Source organism: Artibeus jamaicensis, unplaced genomic scaffold (genome assembly GCF_021234435.1).
Source record: "Artibeus jamaicensis isolate MK-2021 breed Jamaican fruit bat unplaced genomic scaffold, CSHL_Jam_final contig_240, whole genome shotgun sequence".
NCBI lineage: Eukaryota > Metazoa > Chordata > Mammalia > Chiroptera > Phyllostomidae > Artibeus > Artibeus jamaicensis.
The window spans coordinates 19,472,889-19,486,212 of NW_026521506.1; the positions used below are offsets into that span (position 1 = coordinate 19,472,889).

Here is a 13,324-nt window from a genome sequence, read left to right on the forward strand (position 1 = left end):
CAGTAATAGGAGACAAGGCCAGATCCAGGCTCACAAGATTATGTGGGGGGTCTTGGCTATCAGCATACACTTCTGTAAATGTTAAGGCAAGATCCAGGCTCACAAGATTATGTGGGGGGAGTGTCTTGGCTCTCAGCATACATTTCTGCAAATGTTAAGATTTTGCCACAGGAGACTTCCACCAAGATGGAGGCGTAGGTGAGAACACTTTGCGTCCTCACACAACCAAATCTAAAAACAATAAAGTTTTAACAATAAAATGCAATCAAACCACACAGAAAATCCAATACGGAGTCAGAAAATAACGAACCACTCAGCTAAACCCAAGAGAGGGGGGAAGCCAGCAGCGGAGCAGGTCGGGCAAAAAAGATCCCCCGACCCAGGGCAGTACACGGTCCGAGGGCGCGGATCCCAGGTGTGTGCTAGCTATGGGCGGAACCCAGGGAAGAGGCACGGCTGGCTGGCTGCAGTTGGTCGCGCATTTGCACGCAGATAAACTAGTGAAGAGGCAAACGTTGAGACAGATCTTGCAGGCTCCCGTGGCCAGCACATGGTGGTGGCCTCCCACATTTGCACTTGGATAAGCAGGCAGGGGCAAGCGAGCAGAGAGGACCGCCATTGCTCCCTCTCTGACCCCACCCCCACATACAGCATCACAAACCAGCGACCTGGGTAGCCCTACCCTTGTGAACACTTAAGGCTCTCTCCTCATATGTAACAGGCACAAACAGATCAAAACAAGGCTCAAGAACAACTCAGAGCCCCAGAGCCGATAAATCTAAGCAATGAAGAAATAGCCAAACTTTCAGATGCACAGTTCAAAACACTGGTGATCAGGATGCTCAAAAAACTGGTTGATTTTAGTCACCAATTAGAGGAACATATGAAGGTTAAACTAATTGAAATGAAGGGAAGTGCACAGGAAACCAATAGTAATGGAAAGAAAGCTGGGACTCAAATCAAGGGATTGGACCAGAAGGAAGAAAAACATGACCAAACAGAAAAGGATAAAGAAACAAGAATTCAGAAAAAATGAGGAGAGGCTTAGGAACCTCTAGGATATCTTTAAATGCTCCAACATCCGAATTATAGGGGTACCATAAGGGGAAGAGGAACAGCCACGAGTGGAAACCTTATTTGAACAAATAATAAAAGAGAACTTCCCCAATCTGGCAAAGGAAATAGACTTCCAGGAAGTCCAGGAAGCTCAGAGAGTCCCAAAGAAGTTGGACCCAAGAAGGAACACACCAAGGCACATCATCATTACATTAGCCAAGATTAAAATGAAGGAGAGAATCCTAGAAGCAGCAAGAGATAAGGGGACAGTCACCTACAAAGGAGTGCCCATCAGACAGTCAGCGGATTTCTCAAAAGAGACCTTACAGGGAAGAAGGGGCTGGAAAGAAGTATTCCAAGTCATGAAAACCAAAGACCTACATCCAAGATTACTCTATCCAGCAAAGCTTTCATTTAGAATGGAAGGACAGATAAAGTGCTTCTCAGATAAGATCAGATTCAAGGAGTTTATCATCACCAAGCCCTTATTATATGAAATGTTAAAGGGACTTACCTAAGAAAAAGAAGATAAAAAGATGAACAGTGAAAGGACAGCAAACTCACAGTTATTAAGAACCACACGTAAAACAAGCAAATTAAGAGGACAGCTAGATCAGGAGCAGAACCATAGAAATGAAGATCACATGGAGGGTTAGCAACAGGGGAGTGGGAGAAGGAGAGTGGGAGTGGGAGGGTTAGCAACGGGGGGAGAAGGTACAGAAAATAAGTAGCATAGACAGTAGATAGAAAATAGATAGGGGGAGGGCAAGAATAGTATCGGAAATATAGAATCTAAAATACTGGAGACACGTGTTCATGAACTAAAGGGGGGATGGTGGGGGAGGGGTGTGCTGGGTTGAGGGGAACAGAGGGGGGCAAAATAGAACAAATGTAATGGCATAATCAATAAAATTAAAAAAAAGATTTTGCCAGAGGTGTGCACATGGCATTGGAATCTAGTGATGGGTGTTGGGCTGGCAGCATGCAAATACATAGCTGGAGAGTTTAGCTCTGAGAGTGCATGTAGTGTTGTGATCCAGCTGTGGGGGTAGAGGTTTATGCAGTTGAAGAGTCCTGGGCTGGTTGTTGTTGTAGGTGAGGGTTTGTTTGGGTTTGGAACTCAAGTGGTAGCAAGGGGAAAGAAACTGAGGGGGACTCAGATGGCTAGTATCAGTGAATGAAAATACCCGTGGGGCAAAAATGCAGTGAAATCTGCCTGGGGGAGGTCTTCAATGGTTTTGCTGGTCATTGATTTCTTTTTAAAAAGATTTTACTTATTTATTTTCAGAGAGAGGGGAAGGGAAGGAGAAATAGAGGGAGAGAAACATCATTGTGTGGTTGTTTGTCACACACCCACTACTGGGGATCTAGCCCACAACCCAGGCATGTGCCCTTACTGGGAATTGAACCAGTGACCCTTTGTTTCACAGGCCCACCATATTCAATCCACTGAGCTACACCAGCCAGAGCCATTGATTTCTTTAATGGCAAAAGCTGCTAGGTCGTCTGCAAAGCAGGTCACTGGGAACCCCCTTAATTACATTTTTATGAATTCAATCCAAATCCAATATCCAAACCCACAAAGGAGGCTATGAAAGAGAAATATATAAATGTTCTTTTTAAAAATATAGATGCTACCCTGGGTGGAGTGGCTCAGTGGGTTGAGTGCCAGCCTGTGAACGTAAAGGATTCTGGTTTGATTCCCAGTCAGGGTATGTGATTCCCAGCCTGGGTTGTGGGCCAAGTCCCTGGTGGCAGGTGTGCAAGAGGCAACTGACTTAAGTATCTCTTACACATCAGTGTTTCTTTCCTTCTCTGTCTCCTTCCCTTCACCCTCTCTAAAAATAAATAAATAAAATCTTTAATATATATATAGAGAGAGAGATGCTGAAATGTTCAATAAAACATTCTTCCAAATACAATCCAGCTGTCTTTCAATAAAGTAAAATTATAGCTACATAAATGCACGGTGGATTATAGTATTGACCCCAATTCTTTCCCCCTCCTAGTATCTAGGAATTTTTTTCCATGGGATTCTGGAGTTCCTGCCATACATACTTATCTGGTATACATTTCCTTGTTCCTTAATTTTGGTATCAGCCAAATGTCTCATTTGAGTGAATAAAATGAGGTGGAAACATGCCATTTGCCAGCTGAGGCCTTCCTTACACGTTTCTACCTTCTGTCTTGTGGTTCTGGCAGCAAGTCACCTTGAGACTATTCTGACTAGCCTGCAGGCCCCAAAGAGTCCCCTGGGGCAAAGCCCCTCTAGCCATCACAACCTGAAGCAATGCAACCCCAACAGAGCAAGAGGCCTATAGTGACAAGCAGTGTCACCTAGCCCAGCCCAGGTGAGAGATCAGCCAGGCCCCAACTAATATGAGCGATAAAAAATCGTTGTTTTTTGAAGCCACTGAGATATTAGCTGATTTCTTTCACATAAATTACTAACTGACATACAGGATTATGTTTGAAGATGCAAAGGAAGTTCAATATCAGCAAATCTATTAACATAATTCACTACATCAATAAATTAGAGAGCCATATGAATAATAATATTAAGAAATGCTTATAAGCCAACTGATAAAACTCAACTGTATTCCCAATACATTTCTAAGTTAAATAGGATTATAAGAAAATTTCTTAAAATAATACAGACAATTTACCAAAGGCAGATGCCAAATATTATCCTAAATGACAAAATACTGACTTGTTCAAATCAAATTCAGGAATAGACAGGAAAGCTTCTTATCCCTATTTTTACTTGACATTGCCTTGGAGATTCTCGCTTATAAAAAAAAAAAGGCCAAAAAAGAAAAGAAAAGAAAAAAAAAGAATGAACTAGTGTAAACATCAGAAAAGACATCTATTTCTCTGTCTGCTAATGGTATATCTGTACAGCTAATCAAACAAAACACACTTGTAAAATCAGTGACAGTTATTTAGAGAATGTGGTATGGTAAAGAATACAAAGTTACTATACAAAAGAAATAGTGTTTTTCTATTCAAGCAATCAACACCAGGAAATAAAAATGGGAAATATTATATTCACAATAATAAAAACAATATAATACACAGGAATAAATTTAACTAGAAAAGCATTAGGTTGGTATGAAGAAAACTGCAATGGCTTACTAAAGGACTAAAGTAAAATCTGAACAAAAAAAGAATGAATGACAGAATCATAGGACTTTGTATTATAAAATTTAAATTTTACCGAAATTAATATTACTTTTAAAATTGTGATTTAAATTCCCAACATTATTTTTTTAGGTGAAAAGTGGGGATTTAGCCCCGGCTGGTGTGGCTCAGTGGATTGAGCACCCACCTGTGAACCAAAGGGTCACTGGCTCAATTCCCAGTCAGGGCACTGGCTTGGGTTGCAGGCCAGGTTCCCAGTAGGGGGTGTGTGAGAGGCAACCACACATTGATGTTTCTCTCCTTCTCTTTTTCACTCCATCCCCTCTGTCTAAAAAAAATAAATAGATAAAATCTTTAAAGAAAAGTAAGGATTTATATACATAATCTTAATACTTATATGGAAGAATAAAAACCTTAGGAATAGTCATGAAAAATAAGAATAATGAGAAATATCTTAACCAAATATCAGAATATACCCTACAGTTACCATAACTAAGTTAAACTATAATAGTGTCATAAAAATTATAGGTAATTAGGTCAGAAGAATAAAACAGAGAATGCAGAATTTAATCCCATATACTTATTTAATATATGGCAAAGGTGGTACTTCATTTCAGTGGGAAAAAGATAGACCATTAATGAGCAATATGGATGCAACTGACTATTAATTTCAAAGAATATAATACTGGATCTCTATTTTACACCAAAAATCAAGTAGTTTCTAAATAAAGACATATTTAAATATAATAACAGTAAAAAATCTTGCAAAAAAAATCTAAGAAGCTACATGTACATCCTAGGAGTGGGGAAACTATCTTGACCAATCCTCAAAACCAAAAGGTTATAAAAGAAATTTCAATATATACAATTTTTCAACATTCTGGCACAAGGTACAATAATTAAAATGAATAAAAAAGAAATTGAAAATATAGCTTCACACAGATAACTAATGAGGGGGATTATAGACATAATTAATATATGAGGATCTCTTACAAATCAACAAGGAAAAACATCCCATTCAAAAAAATAGGCAAAGAATATAAAACATCACTTTACATAAAAGCAAATTCAAAAGGCCAACACATTTTTTCTTTTCTTTCTTTTTAAAGAGATTGTATTTATTTATTTTTAGAAAGAGGGGAAGAGAGGGAGAGAAACATCAGTGTGTGGTTGCCTCTCTCATGCCCCCTACTGGGGACCTGGCCCACAACCCAGGCATGTTCCCTGACTGGGAATTGAACCAGCAACCCTTTGGTTCACAGGCCAGTGCTCAATCCACTGAGCCACATCAGCCAGGGCTCTTTTTTTTATATCATTAAAATCTTAAATTTATTTTTGGTTCAGTGGTATAATTCTCACCTGCCAACAGTTTTCAGTCTCCTGAGTAACTAGAGAAACTCAAAGTAATAATTAGATGACATTTTGACCCAATGGGACTGTTAAAATATTAAAAGAACAATTAGATCAACTGTTGTATACAAACATACATTGCCAGTGCAACTGTACATTTGCTACATGATTTTTAGAAAGCAAGGGGTAACATATAATGAAATTACAACAACATATATATACATTCTTCAACCCAGCTACTCCATTCCTGGAAATCTGTCTCAAAGGAAGAAAAACAAGGGCATGTAAGGTATATATACACAAAGGTGCATATTGCAGTGTTGCTTTTTAGTAACAAGAAAGGGTTTAAGGGATTAAATGATAATGGAAAAAATACAATAAAAACTTTTTAAAAATGGAAATAAAGTGAATGTTCAGTAAAAGTCATATGTTTGAATAAATCATTCTCCATCTATATAACAAAATTCTATGCAGCTGTAGGTGTATGGAAATTAAGCAACTTCAGCTGATTCATAGGCTTTGTTGAATGAGTATAATAGTAATGATATAAACAGCAAACACTCATATATAGCACTGTTTTAAGTGTTGTATGTATTTGAACTCATTGAATTCTCACAGAAACCCTATGAAATAGGTATTATTATCAACCTCATTTTCTAGATGAGGAAACTGAAGCCCTAATATCCATAGCTAGTAAATGGCAAGAATTTTCTTGTAACATGCAGAAAAGTGTGAATAACCAGATATAATTTCTGTAAAATAACCTATAATACAAAATATATATGCATAAGTGTGTACATATGTATGTTTTTGTAATTATGAGATTAGAAATATAGAAAACATATTATGCTAGTAATATGGATTATTGAATATATTTTATATAATTATATATTCTATGAATATATATAAGATTAAAAATAACTAAAGAGCCACAACATTTCAATCATAGACAGGTTCAGAATGATTGCAGTTACTATACCAGGTCAGGCAAATCAGGGAAGTCAGTCCCAAGGAAAAATCCTGCAAACCCCCATCACCCAATGTCTCCTGCCCTTCCTCTGCTCTTCTCACCCCACTCATGGTGTTCATCCCTCCTTTATATCAGAACGACTGTATTTAGAAATGTCAGGTGCTTTCCATCCTGCCTAAGCCACAAGACTCCCTAGAATCCAGTCATCACTGGGCTCTGAGATTGCCCAACTACAGAAGGCTTTTCATATCCCACTCTTGTGCCTAAATTTCAGATTTTGGGCATGGGGAAAAAGGAGCTAACTCACACCCACATCTTTTAGGGGAAAATAAAGCCACATCTATCGAAGAGGAATTTAAGCTTCACCATGCCCACTGACACACTGCACACTCATGCCCAAGTTGTTTACTGAGAGAAATGGACAAAGACCCTTCTCCAAGAAGCTAGGGTTCTTGAAATAATGGTGTGGGGAGAGCTGGACAGCTACATGCAAAAAAAAAATGAAACTTGAGCACCAAATTACACTATACACAAAAATAAATTCAAGGTGCATAAAAGATTTAAATGTAAGTCATGACACCATTAAAGTCCTAGAAGAGAACATAGGCAGGAAAATCTCAGATAGTCCATGCAGAAATATTTTCACTAATATGTCCCCTAGGGCAAGGGACATAAAAGAAGGAATAAACAAGTGGAATCTCATCAAAATAAAATGCTTCTGCACGGCTAAAGAAAACAGCATTAAAATGAAAAGAGAACCAACCATATGAGAAAATATATTTGCCAGTGATACCTCAGACAAGGATTTGATCTCCAAAATATATAAAGAACTCATACAACATCCCTCTAAGAAGACAAGCAACCCAATTAAAAAATGGGAAAATGACTTGAACAGACACTTCTTCAAGGAGGACATACAGAGGGCCCAGAGATATATGAAAGGATGCTCAGCATCACTAGCTGTCAGAGAGATGCAAATTAAAACCACAATGAGATACCACCTCACACCATTGAGAATGGCCACCATAAACAAAGAAACAAACAACAAGTGTTGGGGAGGTTGTGGAGAAAAGGGAACTCTAGTGTGCTGTCGGTGGGATTGCAGACTGGTTCAACCACTATAGCAAACAGTATGGAATTTCCTCAGAAAAGTAAAACTGGAAATTTCTTTTGACCCAGCAATTCCACTGCTAGGATTATATCCTAAAAACCTTGGAACACCAATCCAAAAGAACCTATGCACCCACAATGTTCATAACAGCACAATTTACAATAGCCAAGTGCTGAAAGCAACCTAAGTGCCCATCAGTAAATGAATGGATCAAAAAACTATGGTACATTTACACAATGGAATTCTATGTAGCAGAAAGAAAAAAGGAGCTCCTACCCTTTACAATGGCATGGATGGAACTGGAAAGCATTATGCAAAGTGAAATAAGCCAGGTGTTGAAAGACAAGTACCAAATGATCTCATTTTTAACAGGAACCTAATTAGCAAAACAAACAAGCAAGCAAAATATAACTAAAGACACTGAAACTGACAACAGGCTGACAGTGACCAGAGGGGTTAGGGGAGGGGATTATAGGGGAAAAGGGTGAAGGGTTTGCAGGAACAATTATAAAGGACACATGAAAAATAACAGGGGCAGGTGGAAATAGGGGAGGGAGGTGGGGAGGGCTAGAGTGGTGGAGGGGGTAGGGCAAAAAGACAGAAGATGGTACATGAACAACAATTAAAAGTGTTTAAAAAAAGAAAGAATATGTATATATATAATTTTTATATTACATACTCAGTGAATGTTGGGTGAAAGAAATGATAATATATAGGAATAATTGAAATAAAAGGTAGAGGGTGAAGTTTTCAGTTACAGAGCTGAAATCAAATGCTATGAGAATTGGAGTGATGAAGCATAAACACTTGGAGAAGTGGTTTTATAAACCAATGAAATTTGTAATAGATGCAGTGTTTTTAAAAACATGGTCAGAATCAGATCCACTGAGGTGCTGAAAAAAACGCCAGACCTGCTGAATCAGAATCCCCAGAAATGAGTCCCAGCATTTGTTTTTTTAAAGATACCCTCCGAAGAGCATGTATGAATGACCCACGCACATGGACAACAGTGCAGGAATTGACCATGGGGGTGGAAGGAGAGGTGGGATGGGTTGAGGAGGGAAGAGGGAGAGAATTGGGATAACTGTAATAGAATACCAATAAAAATATTTTAAAAATAATGATGTCCTTCAAATCATGTACACTAAAATACAAACCATGAGAAATGGAGCAGGCTTGGGTGTGCAGAAAAGTTAGGAAGGACACAGCAGTCAAAAGCAATAGCATTAGCAAAGTGTCCAGGACTCGAAGCAAAATGGAAAACATGGCCAATACACTTTGACTGGGAGTGGGGATGGTGAAGAGGAATAATGAGCAATAATATTGGAAATGTGGGTTAAGGCTAGATAATGGAGGACCTGGGGAATGCCAAGTGAAGAATTTTGAACTTAATTCATGGACAGCTTTGACACAAACAAACAAAACAAAAGCAGGAGGACCCTGACTTTCACAGTGCTGCCTAAATGCATCAGAATTATCCCAACTGCTTTTAGAAGTCCAGGTTCTGGGGATTCAATTCCCAGACCTTTTGAATGTGAATTTCCAGGGATGCAGCCCAGAAATTATATTTTGAAATAATCTTTCCAAGTTATTCCTGGGAAGCCAGCCTGGCATTGGTTCATAAAATAGAGTTAGCAAATCATTGCACTACTAACAAGTGCATTCCTAAAAAGCTGTTTGTTCATGGAGATTTTGTTAGCAGAGTCATTTATTCAAAATACTTCGCAAGTGTGATATTTAGAGGCAACCTCTAGCAAATCACCTTCTCTCTAGAGGGTTTCAATAAAACACATGCCCACTTTCTATGCAAAACTCCCAATAACTTTCAATAAAATGTGACAACACTTTTGTGTGGTAAGACCATTGCCTGGTATTAATGATGCCATATAGTTGCACACATGCAACATGAGGAAAATAATTGAAAATCTGATAGTTTCATTTAGCTTTGCAACACCATGAATAAACCTTAAACTAATATTAGAAAGTAGAAAGTGCTAGTACAATGTGATGCTGATGGAGCCGTGGCTTCAAAGTGGAAGTATCAGAGGGGAAGTGGAGGCAACAATCTAGGTATAGACCAGATGATCATTTATTCCAACTTATGCTCCAATTCAAATAAAAGGTACACCATATGACTTCCAAGATGTTTCTTATAGGATTAAGATTTTAAATTTATGTTATTTGGACAGTCATCTACTTTGAAGATGGGTGAAAGGAAAAAAGTGAAGAGGGATTATGATGTTTAAATAGTATCAGTCAGTAGTCCATCAAAAAAAAATAGCAGGCCCAGATGATTCTGAGTCTATGGATTTATTTCCTCCAACCATGTGATATTTTGAGATTGTCATTTTCATTTAAAGTAAACATATCTGCTACTAGAATGTCTCTTCATTTTCATGGAAACAACTTGGTTTGGCAAGCTGGAATGTTGGCATAGTAGTTTGCTTAGTGCAAGTATCAAAAGTCAACTTTAAGCAAGAAATTGTTAGCATTTAACTTTCCAACGACCATGACAGCTTTTTTTTTTGTCACAGAAGACTCCTAAACTGAGACCCAGAACTTTCCAAGTCCCCTTCAATTCCAACTCCTTCTCCAAAGGCCTCTTGATGTAAACAGGCTAGAAAACAGAGATGAGTCCTGACAGCAGTATTTCAGGAAGAAAAATTGAATCCAAGCAAGTGTTTTGTGCACCTGTATTGGATTCCCTCTCTTGCAGAGACTGCCCAACCTATAAGAATCCCAGCTCTAGGCATGTCCGTATTACTCTATTGCTGTGCAGCAGAAAAGGCAAACACAGATCGCCAGTGCCCTGAGCCAATTTCAAATTCTCAGCATTAATAGCAGAACAGGAAGGACAAGGTACCTAGAATAAAGCATCTATAGACAGTGAAGTTGAGGAAGGGTTAAATTTAAGACTCGAGGTGCTTCCTTCCTAGCTAATAACTTGGCTTTGGAGTAGAAGAGTACAAGAAAAGGAAATAATTCCTAAAAATTGCTGAGGCTTGATCAGTGTGTCAGGAATGTGGACTTAGACTTTCATTTGTAAGCTATGACCTGCCCTAACATTTTCCTCCCTGACCCAGGCTGAGGAAACCTGGGCCAGGGTTTCCCAAGAGCATCACAATTCCAGTAGCATTTCCCCCAAAGACTTTGATTTCACCTACCTTAGAATTGGAGATGCAATGGGCCTGGTGGTGAGGAACAAGCAAGATCTCACCATGGACCAAAATCTTAAAGGGACCTGTTGTTACCAGTGCCAGCAGTCACGCACTCCCTAGAGGAGAAAGCTTCTTGGTCATATCATCACCATGCGTTTCTGGTATTTGCAAGAGTCCTTATCTGAGCCAAAGCACCCCCAACTCCCTAAGCCCCTCTGGTTTCGAGGGCTCCAGGCAGGAAAAGCAAATAGTCCAAAGTGATTGCAAGGGTCAATGAACCCTGTGTGGTTCATATCAGACTGTTCCGAGGAGTGGTAGTCACAGGGTCTATGTTGTAGCTATTTTTAGTGAAACCAAATTCCTTACCCAAGTTCTCTTGCTTCCAACTTGTTCTAAGTGTAGGAGACCAGCTGTGGTCAGATCATCTTACTGGACCAAGGCTCTGTCAAGTCGAAGGGACCAAACCAGGGAGGTGGAGCAATGAGCTGGTGACTGTTGGTGCTTTGGCTATTTTTCACTGTCTCAGCCATCTCCAGAGTGAGTGGGCATTCTGCTCTAACCTGTCAGAAACCGGATAGGTTGGTGACATAAGAGTGAAAAACTGAGAAGTTGGCAGTCCTTTTCCCCTTTCTTCCCCAATTCCTACAATCAATCAATTAATCTCTCTCCTCCCTCTCTCACCCTCCCCCCCTCCACACACATGCCAGGTTCTGCAAGCCAAACACACATCTTGGTCTGACTTGCTAGAAAGGTCTAGAAGAGAAAGGGTGTCATCATCTAAAAGCTAGACCAGGGATGAAAGCATGAGGAGGACTGGTGTCTAGTCACTTTGCAGCTGTCATTTATGGTTTTAAGAGGTGGCTTTAATGGGGAAGAAAACTCAGGGAACATTTGTTTTGGCTCCAAATCTTTACCAGAGGTGTTAATTCAGAAGAAGACAGTTTCTGGGATTCTGAGAGTAGTAATTGTTTTGCCCAGATTCATCTAGCAAGTGTTTTTACAGACTGAGGGCCAAGACCCATCAGAGAGTAGTGAAAACTATTTAGTGGGATGTGACCAAAAAATAAAATAGGGTAGAATAGAAAAGATCAAAATACAACACAACGGAGTAGAACAGAATAGAATGCACTATACACAGTAAAGGTATTGTTCTGTAACACTTTTGCTTCTATGTATTTATGTACTCAGGCACCACATAAACTGTATTTCTTACTGTTGGTCATCACAAAATTTCACTTTTCTAAAAATACACTGATCTAGATTATTTGGTAGAAAAGAACATAAAGAAAAGTCCTTGGGCTGCCTCCAGTTTCATATATACTACTTACTATTACCAGTGCAATTTGGGGGATTTCATTATGTCAGGCACTATTCTAAGTGTTTCACGTTTATTATCTAGGTAATACTTATCACAAACTTCCTAGGTAAATTTATCCAAGTTCTGCACAAGAACCAGTAAGGCTTCATATCAACTTCAAGCATCTAGTAAGGGGAAGAGAACCTAGGGGTATGAACCCAGGCCTATTTGTGTCTGAAGTTTGTGCTAATAGCTCTGGACCACTTGCTTCAATTGTTCAATGCACATTTAAATTCATTATTTAAACACATACAAAAATCCTGGCTATGCTAGTAGCTTTATAAAAACTAAGGTGAGAATGTTTAGAAAAATAATTTCAGGTTCATGGTAATTTCCAGTAACTTCTTATTAAAAACAGGATTAAACTTGAGTTAGTTGCCTATTTGACTCAGAAAACCTACCCCTCAAGATCCTCTAATAGGCATCTGAAAAATCATCTGGAAGAATATGATTTCAAGGCACTAGATTTTCATGGTCTTACCCCTCTGGTTGCTTCTACTTTACTCCACAGAGAAATCTTGTACCAGCACACATTTGGTTTTTGTCTTTTGTTAGTTTGAGCTAAATCAGTTCAACCACTTTTGAGTTGAGAGGGAAAAAACCATATGTCTTCCATTTCAAAACAAGCCCCTCCTTTGGGCATACAGAAAGCTTAGAAAAATTTCCCTTCAGATATTGGTACTTTTAGGTCCTTATTACTTTCACATTTACTTTTAAAATTCCTAGTGCTTTGATCATTTTGCAAACTTTATGTTCTGTTGTCATTTTTTGTAATTCCCATAGCACACACCCTGTGTGTGTGCCCAGTGTGTTAAAGTCCTGAGGTAGTCCTGACTGGTTTGGCTCAGTGAGTTGGCATCATCCCACAAAGTGAAAAGTTGTTGGTTCAATTCCCAGTCAGGGCACATGCCTGGGTTGTGGGTTCGGTCCTGGTCAGGACGTGTGCGAGAGGCAACTGATAGATGTTTCTCTCTCACATGGATGTTTCTCTCCCTCTCTTTCTCCCTCCCTTTCCCTCTCCCTCAAAATATCTTAAGGCAGAAAAAAGCCCCAGCATCAACAAGTGCCATCTTGTGGAAAATATGTGCCTGGGAAAGGGGGGCTGAGTAGGAAGTAAAACACTAAATACAGCCTCAGCAAAGGCCCTTGCAAAGTCCCCTCTGGAGTGTAGTTTAGGTATA

General features: G+C 39.2%; 1 protein-coding gene across 2 annotated transcripts in view; it reads right to left on the bottom strand.

Moving 5' to 3' along the window:
- Window positions 1-11,072, bottom strand: part of FGF13 (fibroblast growth factor 13) — a 610,827-nt gene extending 599,755 nt beyond the window's left edge. For both annotated transcript variants that reach the window (XM_053662402.1, XM_053662396.1), the window contains exon 1: window positions 10,793-11,072. The gene's annotated coding sequence lies outside the window, so the exon portion shown is untranslated. The remainder of the gene's footprint in view (window positions 1-10,792) is intronic.
- Between the last annotated feature and the right edge of the window lie 2,252 nt (window positions 11,073-13,324).